Source organism: Anabrus simplex, chromosome X (assembly GCF_040414725.1).
Source record: "Anabrus simplex isolate iqAnaSimp1 chromosome X, ASM4041472v1, whole genome shotgun sequence".
In the NCBI taxonomy this organism is placed as follows: domain Eukaryota; kingdom Metazoa; phylum Arthropoda; class Insecta; order Orthoptera; family Tettigoniidae; genus Anabrus; species Anabrus simplex.
Window position 1 is genome coordinate 104668792 of NC_090279.1, and position 12205 is coordinate 104680996.

Sequence of the window (12205 nt, forward strand, 5' to 3'; positions counted from 1 at the left end):
AGCTTCAATCCTAGTCACTTCTGTCATAAATCTGCTTCAAGAAATAGGTTTGCATATAAATGCAGACAAATCAAATGCCATTATTATAGAAAATGGTAAACTTCATTCTGACGATATCGTGACGGTCTCTGGAAACATTAGAAGTATAAATGATAGTGAAGAAATAAAATATTTAGGGGCAACTTTCAGACAGACTTTAGTCTTCAATGAACATCAGGTACTTGAAAAATTGAAAGCTAACTTAGATCAGATTACCAGGACTCACTTACTCCAGCCGCATCAAAAATTGACTGTAATAAATCAGTTTATTGGCCCTACACTGATATACCCCTTCCAGACTGTTTCGGTTGAGAAAATTCCCAAATCAAGTCTGTTAAAAGCCGACAACATGATCAGAAGCGCACTTAAAGAAATTCTACAACTTCCGAGTGACACACCGACAAGTATGATATATTCGAGCCACAAATGTAAAGGGTTAGCACTAATGCGCGCTACTTGGGAAGTGTACCTTCAACAGCTGAACATCAATCTTAAGCTAGAAGCTGTGAATGATTCGCACGTAAATGCTGTTCGAAATTTCACAGCAATAAAAACTCGCTGCCTATCTGAACTTCAACTCAATGAAGAGACATCAACGAAATCTGTTAGACAACTACGCGATATACTTAGAACACGCGAATTTGAAGCTTGGTGTGCATATCCACAAAAAGGAAGAGGTGTTGAGTTATTTGCTCAAGTTCCTGCTGCTAATTCTTGGGTTACCAGAAGAGATGGTTTAACTTGTTCGGAATGGAGGGAGATGTTGAAGATGACAGCGATGGTTGCACCAGTACGTACTCTGCCGGGACGTTCTACCAGCACAGGCCACTGCAGACACTGCAGTGAGTATGAAACCTTACCACATGTGCTGGGGAGTTGCCCTCAAGGAGAACTGCTTAGGATCAAACTCCATAACATCATCAGAAACCTGATTGCTAATGCTCTTCGTCTCAAAAATCTAGAAGTGTACGAAGAAGTCCACTGCCTCGCCGAAGGAGGCAGCACTCGCAGGATTGATATTACAGCGATTGACAGACGGAGGAACGAAGCAGAAATTATTGATCCTACAGTACGCTTTGAATCTTCAGCCTCTCAGCCGACTGACGTAGACAATGAGAAAAAGGATATCTATAATCCAACCATCCCTTTCTTTCTTGAGTCGTATAACCTTAAAAAAATTACGGTGACTGGACTTTTCTTTGGCGCGAGGGGAACAATTCTCAAATCTTTCGTCACATGGCGACAAAAATATAAACTAGCGAGAAGCCTACAAGATGAGATAGTCGTCTCACTCATCAAGTACTCCGTTTCGATTCTTCGTCACCATTTATATGGAGTTCATGCCATTTAACATGGTTAATTGTAACCTATCATTTTTTAAACATTAATCTTTTTATCTTCCCTCAAAATTGTTATTGTGTATTATTCTGTGTCTTATGGCAAATCTAGGGTGTCCTGAATCAGACTAAATAAATAATGCTACCTATATATTTATGTTAGTGCTGAAATCAGATTTCTTACTTTACTAATGCTGAAAGCGCGAAAATGTAATGTAATTCTTTAATAAGGGAATCAGTCTAGAAGGAAATGTTGAAAGTTATGTGATTTCTATCCAGGTTCGTTGTTATCCTAATACTATGAGTTACAGTACGTTGCACGTATATAAAAGATGCCACTTACAAACTTGCTTTTTATCCGCGAATTTCTGCCGCCACAAAAGTCACTATTTTTCAAGAATGATTACATCTACACATGGTAGGTTGTCTGACTGTGCTGTTTTTAACCTTTCTTCTGTCATTTTGAAGTTATTCGCGATCACGAATAATAAACAATCGGCTTTTAGCAACGGCTGATGCACAATCGCTGGTAGAGCTGCATGCGGTACTGGATCGTGACGTCACAGCGCGCCGCTTACGTCAGAGGCCGTTTCACTTGCCTTGCGGAAAGGCACTTTTAAATATTTTTTAATGGTAGAAAACGAGGCAACTTACCACAATGGAATACGTTTACGTACTATTTCCTTGGTGTACTTTTCAAAAAACTATTTATGAAAATTATGCATGTTCCCTATTCTGTTGCTGTAATTAGGGTAGACTTAACTGCAGTTTAGAATTGTGTAGACCTAATCCTTGTGTATTACTTTCGGTTTTCAGTAATTAACAGCCGAAGTAGTTAACTGAAAATATAGAAAAACACTTTTAGTGAAGAACACTAGAACAATAACCTAATCACCATGTAAATTGCTCAAATAAATAAGCTTTTTAAGAATAAACAGCTTCTTACGGCATCGAAAGAGGCTCCATGGCTTCTTTAAGGATAAAATATATAAAATTTACGATTAATAATATTCAAATTCCACGTAGTTATTGAGCAACAACACAACTTCCACAATCAAAACAAACTCATGCTAGCACACCGATATCCGCCATACTGGACAGTTTCGATAGGTCGGTTAAGGTCTGGCCTTGCAACTATAATACCTCAGACCTTAACCGACCTATCGAAACTGTCCATAATGGCCGCAGCTGGAGTGCTAGCATGCGTTTGTTTTGATTTGTGTAAGCCGTGTTTTTACCGAATATATACGTGTATATTTATTTATAGTCTTAAGATGGTTATAGATCCTCTTTCAATACTGTAAAAGGCTGCTTGTTCTCTAAGAGCTTATTTATTCCAACAATATCGGTGGTGATTGGGTTAATGTTGATTCTCGTGATCTTCTGTGAAAGTATTTTCTTCATTTTTAGTTACCTATGCAATGTGTTTATAGTTTAATGTGCTGTGTGCGTGGATGTAAGAAAGAGCTTCAGTATTCCCGTTTCCAAAAGACCTAGCAATAAGGCAAAATTGGGTTAAGAGCATTCGTAAGGAAAACTTCGAACCGAATCATAGGACTAATAATGTTGTGTGCATTAATCATTTTTGAAATCAAATGTATTGTTAGGGAATACATTTTATACCCATAGAAGGTGGTGATCTAATTCGAGAGCCGCGTAGACTTCAGAAGTTGAAACTACTGTAATGATGCCTATCAGCCAACGTACCTTACTACAAAGAAAATTAAATCAGTCCAGAAATATCCGGAAAATCATGACCAAGATTTATGATTTAGAGACTAAATTAGGCCTAATCTTAAACGGTGGTGCAAGAATGAAGTAATTAATTTTCAACGTTTTACAATGAACATGCGTAAACTAAACCTAACCCCATTTCCCGTGACTGAACATGAGGATTATGTTCTTTTTATATAAAATACAATTATTACATCAATTCTGATGAGTTTTAAGGTGACGAGTGCTTTATCATACAAATATCGCTTGTACCTACTCAACAATCCAGATGGATTTTGGCGGGTTGATATTTTGTTGGAGAAATTTGTTTGCGTGTTTTACATTATGAGCTGTGGTTAATGGTGGTGTTATATAGTATTTCATGTAAGGTTAATAGTGTTCTTTGTTAACATCTATATATCGTATTTGCTGACCGGAGATTCATATGTGAAATATTTTTATACTCTGTGTCTGTTTCAACCTGACGTTGATACAATAATTCTCCCTTCGTTGTTTTCCCCTCTGAAATTTCATTTAGACTTACAATACGCGATAACGCTACTTTTGGTGTTTAATTATTCGTATTTTGAGTTAGTGAGTACATTTCATGACGTTCGACTTGTGATATTTTCTTTAGGGACTCGGAATAAACCTTTCCCTCAACCTCTCATATCGCACACCGATGTCCGCCATGTTTCCTCTAGATTGCGGTCTGATGTAATTGTAGTTGGTCTTGGCTTCACAATGCGTAGTTTAAAGCATTCAATATTCCCATCACAAGTGGTAGGTGTTAGGAACATTGTTACGAACGTAACAGTCGTATTGTTTGGGAGAAAAGTTTCAACTATTAGGTATTCTTTAAAGTTGCTGTTAAAATGTAATTTCTTATTCCAACAGTCACACCTCCGCGAGCCTTTCCTGGTCTATCTGCGCGGAATAATTGTTATCTTGAAAAATTAGGCTGTCGCTTAGGGGTGAGAAAAGATTCATTTAAAATAAAGACACCCGGTTCGTACAAATACAGTAGAGACAATACGCGACACTTCCGGATTTAGCCTTGTTAAAATGGGAGACAAGTCGCAAGTGGCGCTCCTAGTGGCGTGACCTGAAAATTCACGCTAAATTAAAATATCAATGGAAATGTATATACGGAAATGGATAAATAAGTTTAGAAAGAAAGTGTTACTAAGATGTTAACTTCAAAGTTGCTAAAGCAATTCTGGATAAATCAATGAAGAGTTATTTAACAGGTTATTATTTAAAGACTGAAATTAGACACATAATCAAGATGTGAAATGGACTGCTGTGAAAGGGCTTGATCTTTCATTTATGCATTACATATTTAGCTTTAGAATTCCTGTCTGAACGTTCAAGGCTATATTTTTCTTTTTCCTAATTTAAAAGCATTGTATCATCATATTAACACGCTTGTCAACAAAAATATCGGCACATTCCTTACACACATGATTCAATTAATTTACATTTAAGAGTTGGACAATTTATTTTTAATTTGAAGCCTACTAACAGAAAAAACCTATAAATTTAGCCTCAAAAACATTCAAACTTTCCCTATAAGCAACACTTGCCATTGAATTAGAGTAAAGCAAATTTGCATCATCATATTGTTTCAACAAAATATGTACATTTCTTAAATCACCCATATTTTCTTCAGTGCTTGACAACGCATTACGGCATTCCAAATGGGGTAACTTGGAACGCAACCAGCCACAGTCATATGTATATGTATTTTCCTGAATTTAATCAAACCCACAGATCACACCTACAACAACACATCGGTACTGAAGGTTAACTGATGCACTATACAATAAAATATGCGTATTATATTTTAAGCCAGTTAAAATATGGGTCGAGTAGGTCAGAAGATTATGAAGTACTATAAAAACCTCTTTGTCACTGGAAGAATATATATGCAAACACAATATTACTTACATTTTCTTGTCACAAGGGAAACGGAAGAAAGACCGCGCATTCTTCTCTACTTCCTAGTTACTGCAGCCAAACACAGCACATACCTGTTCAATAAATTTACAATTTCTTTGCAATCATTTAAGAAAAGGCTAGGAAAACAACAGGTAGGGAATCTGCCACCTGGGCGACTGCCCTAAATGCAGATCAGTAGTGATTGATAGCTTTCCCCTCATGTTGAGCGGAGATATCAAGGAATGACACACGCTACTATTTAATTATGTCAACTCACTGCAAACGCATAAATAACACCAAAAACTTCACACACAAATACACGTGCTCTTATGACAGAATCAGTAGTTCTCAGGTCAGTCCGCTAGAGAGAGCTCTAATAGCTGTCCCTCTACATCTCGCTGAGTATCGCGTATTGTCTCTACTGTATTTGGTACAGAGTAAGGGAAGTATCCAGTAGAGCGCGGTTGGCATTTATTGATCTGATATTTGCGTAATAGATTTTAGTTCCTATGTTAGTTTATTAAAGGAACCGCAAGGAACTGCAAAGTGCATTTTTCCCCGAGTATACGATGTCCATATGTGTGTTGAATACCAACCGCGCTGCTAGCTGGATCTGCTTTAGGATATGGGGGAGTTAAATGGGAGGACGTTATGAAGCACCTTGAAGATCTGGTGGAGTTGTGCCGCTATCTCGTCGTCGGTCCACTCTCTAAGCCACCACAGGGAGTATGGGAGTGGAGCAGGCCAATTGCTTTAGTATGCGATCCAAATTGTGCCAGTCCAATGGAGTTAATTAGATAATTGTAGAATTGGTAGGCCGTCTTTATATTAAAGTGTCCTCTCAAGTTCGGAGTAAATCGTGTTAGTGTTTGGTAAATTGCTCTGGAGTTAGCTTTCGCCGGGTCGCTACGTAGTAAGGAGCCGGTGGTATTGACACAACGCTCCTCTGTCTGATGGAAGAGGTTCTTCGCCGCTTCGGAGTAGCTCCGTACATTTAGGCCGGCCGCAAAATGAGATGCAGGTCCGTGAGGTGACGCAGGGTGACTCACGTCGAACTCTTCACTGCAGTCGCAGTCGCAGTTTATCTGTGTCGGTGCGACGTAAAGCAACATGTAAAAAGAAAAAATAATACTCATAATTACTCCCTTCTCTCATACTCCCTCGTCATGACTTCGTCACATTATTTGTTACTTGTTTTTCTCACTAAAACGCACTTTTTGTGTATGGAAATACGTTGTTTTCAATTTGTATATCTCAGTTTAGTCATTACAATTAATTTGTATTTTCACATGAGTTTATTTTTGGAATTTCTCATTGCAAAACAATTATTTTTGCATTCATCAGTTGATAAAACATTTAACTGCAATAAATTGCTATTCTGTTGCTTTATATTGTACATTAATTCTTCCTCAAAACACAAAATATAGTTTATGGTGGTTTAGACAAAAATACATTTAATATAATATTTCAAACAGAATTCCTGAGTCAGTAAAATGGTTTACCAACAATATGAACAACCAAAATCACCGCGAGTCTTGCGGAAGAGGGACTGCGGTCCGCAGGGTCACCACGCGCAGCAACTGCGCCGTAACATGCGCGGGTCCAGTCAGTTCTGTGGTTCGCAGAAACTCACCGTGAGTCACCCTGCGTCACCTCACGGACCTGCGTCTCATTGTGCGGCCGGCTTTATAGGCATGTACGCCGTCCTGGATGGTGAGGGCGCCCTGGATTGGATACGGAATGACGGCCTTGTAGCTTGTCCAGCGGTTCGATCCCCGGCTCCGGTGATATTCTTCCCTGAAGAATAACAGAACTCGAAGAGGTGTAGGTGGAGCCTGTAGAGACTGAGCTGGCGTATTCCTCGCTCCGCTGTGTATGCTGAGATATTTCCTTCCCTCTCAACTTCCATATCTGGCGAAGGTGATCCTGATCTTATTGAGTTTCTGCGCTGTTTACTCATCGCTGTTATTGCGCGATTGTTATGCTCGAGCTTTCTTCCGCCACTTGAAATTTAAATTTGTACGTTACGTTTGCCGACTGAGACGCTATCTAGCGGATCCTGCTGCTGCTTGTGGTTATTTCATTCACCCTATTTGGGAGCGGGCCAGCAGTCCAACTAGGGACTCTTTGGCCATGGATTTCGGTAGTTTCGTTTGAGTTTGCTTTAGTTGACTATCTCTTGGTGTGCTATGACACAGGTATTGTTAGTTTTGTTGGGTAGATATAGATACTGGCGTGTGGATTGTCACAACCAGACGTCACCCAGTGTGAGTCCCGCACCGCACCCACCCAGCTATCCCCCATTTATTGAAACTTTTTAATTTGCAATTTTTACAATATTTACATTTTATATTATTTTCATTTCTTCTTCTTTCAGAGTTTTTGCTCATCAATCATTGATCATTATTCAATATTACAATTTTCACATAATTAATTTCACATTTCCCCCGAGCCTGGTGTGAAAATTAGAAGCCACTATCTCTCGAATGTAGGTAATGTAGGAGATTGGTGTTCGGTGTGTAGGAGTGAAAGTGTTGATGTGACTTGATGTCCAGTACCGCATCCAGCTCGCTATGCCCACTAGAGAGCTTCATGTTTCGAATTCTATGAAGTCAAAGAGAAATAATAATGATAATAATCCTATTGGTAGTCGTTTGTCCTGCACGAAATGTCTTGACCACAGTGAAGGGAGCTCGAGCTGACTCGCAGCTCGGCCGTGAGATGTCGCATGGTCGGGTCGGGTCGGGTCGCGCGGTGCTCTGCTGAGAGCGCACTGCAGCCTGTCAGTAAAGTACAAGCGCTTAGCCGGTTCGGTTGTTACATGGAATGGGGGGAGTTCGTGTATCTGTCAAGTGATAAAAGTGTTTACTAACATCCTCACGCAAGTTGCTCATCAACATCTCATACGTGAGTACATTCTAACTAGTTTTAGAGAAGGCACGATTGGATCATTATCATCATCTATATATTTTTAAAAATACTAAAACATATCTGTCCAGTCCGTGTGTTCGTTCGACTGGACGGATATGCTTCACTCTCTCCGCTGATAGGTCTCAAATCCAGTGAACTTTTGAGTAATCGTAAATCACTTACCCTAGCACGCAATACAGGAGCGATATCGGCGCCTGCAATTTCAATCAGACTTGGCACTTGCTATTTCGAGAAAAATACTGACACCCCTAGCACATGTAAAACGACCCAGATTAGTATTGAATCCACAGTTTTCGGGTTCGCTAGGCTGATTGGTGACATAAAGCGTGTCGCGAGGATCAAGTTCTTCTCTGACAACATAGACTGCAACAAAGACGAAGTTTCACGCGAAACAAAATCATCTGAAACGCTTAACAATAACTTTAAAACTACGAAATAATTAGTAAAATACCAATCAACGTCACAATAAAACAGTCACAAGGCACGTAATTAGCAGGTAATTCGAGAAAGTACCCGGGTAGCGCATGGTGCACAATTTGTTATACGTCGCACCGACACAGGAGCTAGGAGTGGGGTTCGAACCCACTATCTCTCGCACTTAAGCAACTGTCAGCTATCGAGCTCGGTGAGCACGACGTTGTCAGAGCAGCACGGGGTTTGAAATATCGCTCGATGGTGTTTAAGAAGCAAGCAATGGTGCTTGGGTTCTTCGCGACGGCAGACTTAAGGAGGACATTCTTAACCGAATGAATTTGGTCGATGAAAACGTTCTTCTGGAAAGTGGCCTTGTATGGAAGTGAAAGGTAGACAATAACTAATTCAGAAAGAAAAATCTTCTAAAACCTCGTGTTTTTAAAATGCTATTTCTTTGGGGCGTCGACCTATGGACATCTTTTGCCCCTATTTGCACCATAATACCTGCGTGGATTATGTAAATGGCGGAAGTGTAAAGTGTTGAATATGAGGAAAGGAACGTTAAGGACGACACAAACACCCAGTCCCCAGGCCAGGGATATTGATGATTTACAAATAAAAACCCTGACCCGGCCGTGAATCGATCCCGGGGCCGCCGGGTGACAGGCGGTCACGCTGCCCCCTACACCGCGGGGCCGGACAAAAACCCCTGGTGTTACAGAAGAATGCTGTAAGATGGGTGGTCGTAAGAGGAGACAATGTTTGGTTAGTACTCTACGGAGCCAGACTCATTCCACCCAGCTTTCACTGCCGTACAGAAAACAGAGGTCAGTTCTTTGATCAGCTACCGTGTTGCGAGTTCTCTCCGTTCACATGGAAACTACGACGTTGAGATCCATCGTCTCGAGTTTCTGCGCCGCGCTTTTAACAGCAGCCAAAGGTTACATCGATAATGCGTCGTGTGGACGATAAGCCAAGTGAACACACCCCTACAGATATTGTAGCTCGTTCGCTTAAATACCACCGGACTGTGCTAGGATCGAACCTGCCAACCGTGTGAGCCATTCAGCCGAACCAAATTATTATTATTATTAGCAAATACCGGCTCAAGGAATGTGCTTTCCAAACCTAGAGAAGTTATCTTGCAACTTTTTGTCTACTGTTTCTGCGCAGAATTTGAAATTTGTACGAAAGAACAAGAGCTGCACGCTGCGCTTGTAGCGCAATATTCAGAGATACGTTACTAGTAACTGACTGAATTCTACTTATATTTCAGCTGTCTGCATATGGTTGTAATGATGTAACAGGTTTGACTGCGTTCCAAGTGGAGACGCAGGCATTTTAAGGATCTTTCGGGGAAGAAAGAATGTTTTCAAACGAAGAGAAATGTTTGAGCATTGGTGGCGGTTTGAAGACAATGCCAGAAATAGTGTGTACTGCCGCGACACAAGTACAACACGTGCGCCTCAATCTGAATATTGTTTTTCTTTTTACCTAGTTTCATAACAACGCTCACTTTACATTAACACATGAAGAAAGTATCATGGTAAATTCTGTAAATCGCGTTGCACTAAGGTGGAGCCAAGTACAGTACTCTCTCTATGTTGTCATTTGATTTGTCAACAATATTTTAGTGAAATATCATCATCATCATCATCATCATCATCTGTTTACCCTCCAGGTTCGGCTTTTCCCTCGGACTCAGCGAGGGATCCCACCTCTACCGCCTCAAGGGCAGTGTCCTGGAGCTTCAGACTCTTGGTCGGGGGATGAAACTGGGGAGTATGACCAGTACCTCGCCCAGGCGGCCTCACCTGCTATGGTGAACAGGGGCCTTGTAGGGGGATGGGAAGATTGGAAGGGATAGACAAGGAAGAGGGAAGGAAGCGGCCGTGGCCTTAAGTTAGGTACCATCCCAGCATTCGCCTGGAGGTGAAGTGGAAAACCACGGAAAACCACTTCGAGGATGGCTAAGGTGGGAATCGAACCCACCTCTACTCAGTTGACCTCCCGAGGCTGAGTGGACCCCGTTCCAGCCCTCGTACCACTTTTCAAATTTCGTGGCAGAGCCGGGAATCGAACCCGGACCTCCGGGGGTGGCAGCTAATCACGCTAACCACTACACCACAGAGGCGGACTTAGTGAAATATATTAAACGAATTTGTGTGTAATATTTATAATTATCAGTGGAATGTGTTATTTAATGCTTCCCACGGACTATGGTATACGAAAATATTGTTAAATATTGTTGAAAATATTATTAGAACGAGGCGTTCTCAATCAACTCTGGTTTCCGTTCCTTTGAGCAGTTGTAATTTTTTAATCTTGCCCTCACATATGCGTTTCGGTGCAAAAGCCAAAATCTTTTTTTTTTTTTTTTTTTTTTTTTAATTTTGCTATAGGGCCTTCATGTATATTGTGTGTTTCTATAGTAGCTGGGTGGAATTCAGAGTATTGCAGAGGAATTCATTAGATGCAACTAAACTCCTCGACTCATGGAGGAATCGAACCGGAGGCCCTGTATTAACGAAGGTAAGGTAAGGGTTATTCTGCCCGAAGGCAGGTCCGAACCTCCGCAGAGGTGTTCCTGAGCCGGAGTTTACGTGCGGTAGGGTGCCCAGTTCCTTTCCGCTCCTCCATTCCCTTACGCCCCACCAACAGCGCGTGGCAACCCATTCAACTCCTGACCACGCCCAATGTTGCTTAACTTCGGAGATCTCACGGGATCCGGTGTTTCAACACGGCTACGGCCGTTGGCTGTATTAACCAAAAAGATCGGAAATGACTCCAAGAACTGTCGTGACTGAGGACAGCGTGTTCGTCTTCTCACAACTTTATTTAATTTTGGAAACGTCACTTATAGTTATTGGTTAAGCTGGTCACAGTTCAGGCGCTGTTCGACGTCAAGAAGTCAGTGACCCAGCATCACTCTGAGTGTGTATTCCTGAATCTCCAGCTTCTCTCTATCTTGGATGAGTCAACAGTATCGTCATAAAGTCGTCGACAATTTTCAAACAGCATAGTATTTTTATAAATTTGCAGAAAGTACGAAACCGCATTAGAAACGTCTAATGTCTTGTGTTCTCGCCTCGCAGACGTGGTGAAAACATGAGTTTCTATTCCGTCACGGGTCTCTAAGCACTTGAGCATTTCAAATTGGACGACGAGTTTCTAAAGGAAGAAGTTTACGTCAGTGAATTCGGCATGATTGTCATAATCTTAACTGAAAAGTAAATATTATGCAAATAATCTGAGATATACAAGTTTCGATTAATTCTGTGAAATTTCATATTTTGTCTCGTGGTCTACCAAGCCAATGGTAGCGCGGTTCGGTCACCGCTGGGCTAAACGACAAATCCACGTTAAGGAATATTCCTGGGCTACAATAACTCCTTTTACGTTTTATGGGGACGCTCGGGTCATACTAACGCGGTAGAGATCACTGATCTATCGAAGCGTGAAAGGCAATCTTTAGGCGTCTCCTAAAAACAATAATTACTTTTTGTTTTATGGCGACCATAGGACACTACATTTCTCTGCAGAGATTAGGCGAAACCACGGAAAACCTTCGCGGCTGCTGTCTGTGTCTGGGGACACATTTTTGTTGATGCTCTGTTTTCATTTTTCTGCGAATTAATTTCGTCGACTTTTGTATGGATTCTGTTTTCCTGACTTGTTTCACCAAGGTCCGAGTCTTGTAAACAGGTGGGAACAATGACAGGTGTAAAGTGAGGTGAATGGAGAAGGTGCGGTGTTGTCCGAGCTCTGAGTTCTGGGTTCGAACACCACCGTTGGCTCTTCTGGTTTCCTATTTTCACTTGCAGGCAAAT

At 41.2% G+C, this 12205-nt stretch overlaps 1 protein-coding gene across 1 annotated transcript in view; it reads left to right on the top strand.

Moving 5' to 3' along the window:
- The first annotated feature begins 7822 nt into the window (after positions 1 to 7822).
- pigs (pickled eggs) overlaps positions 7823 to 12205 on the top strand; it is a 173514-nt gene continuing 169131 nt past the window's right edge. The window contains exon 1 of the mRNA XM_067159204.2: positions 7823 to 7937. The gene's annotated coding sequence lies outside the window, so the exon portion shown is untranslated. The remainder of the gene's footprint in view (positions 7938 to 12205) is intronic.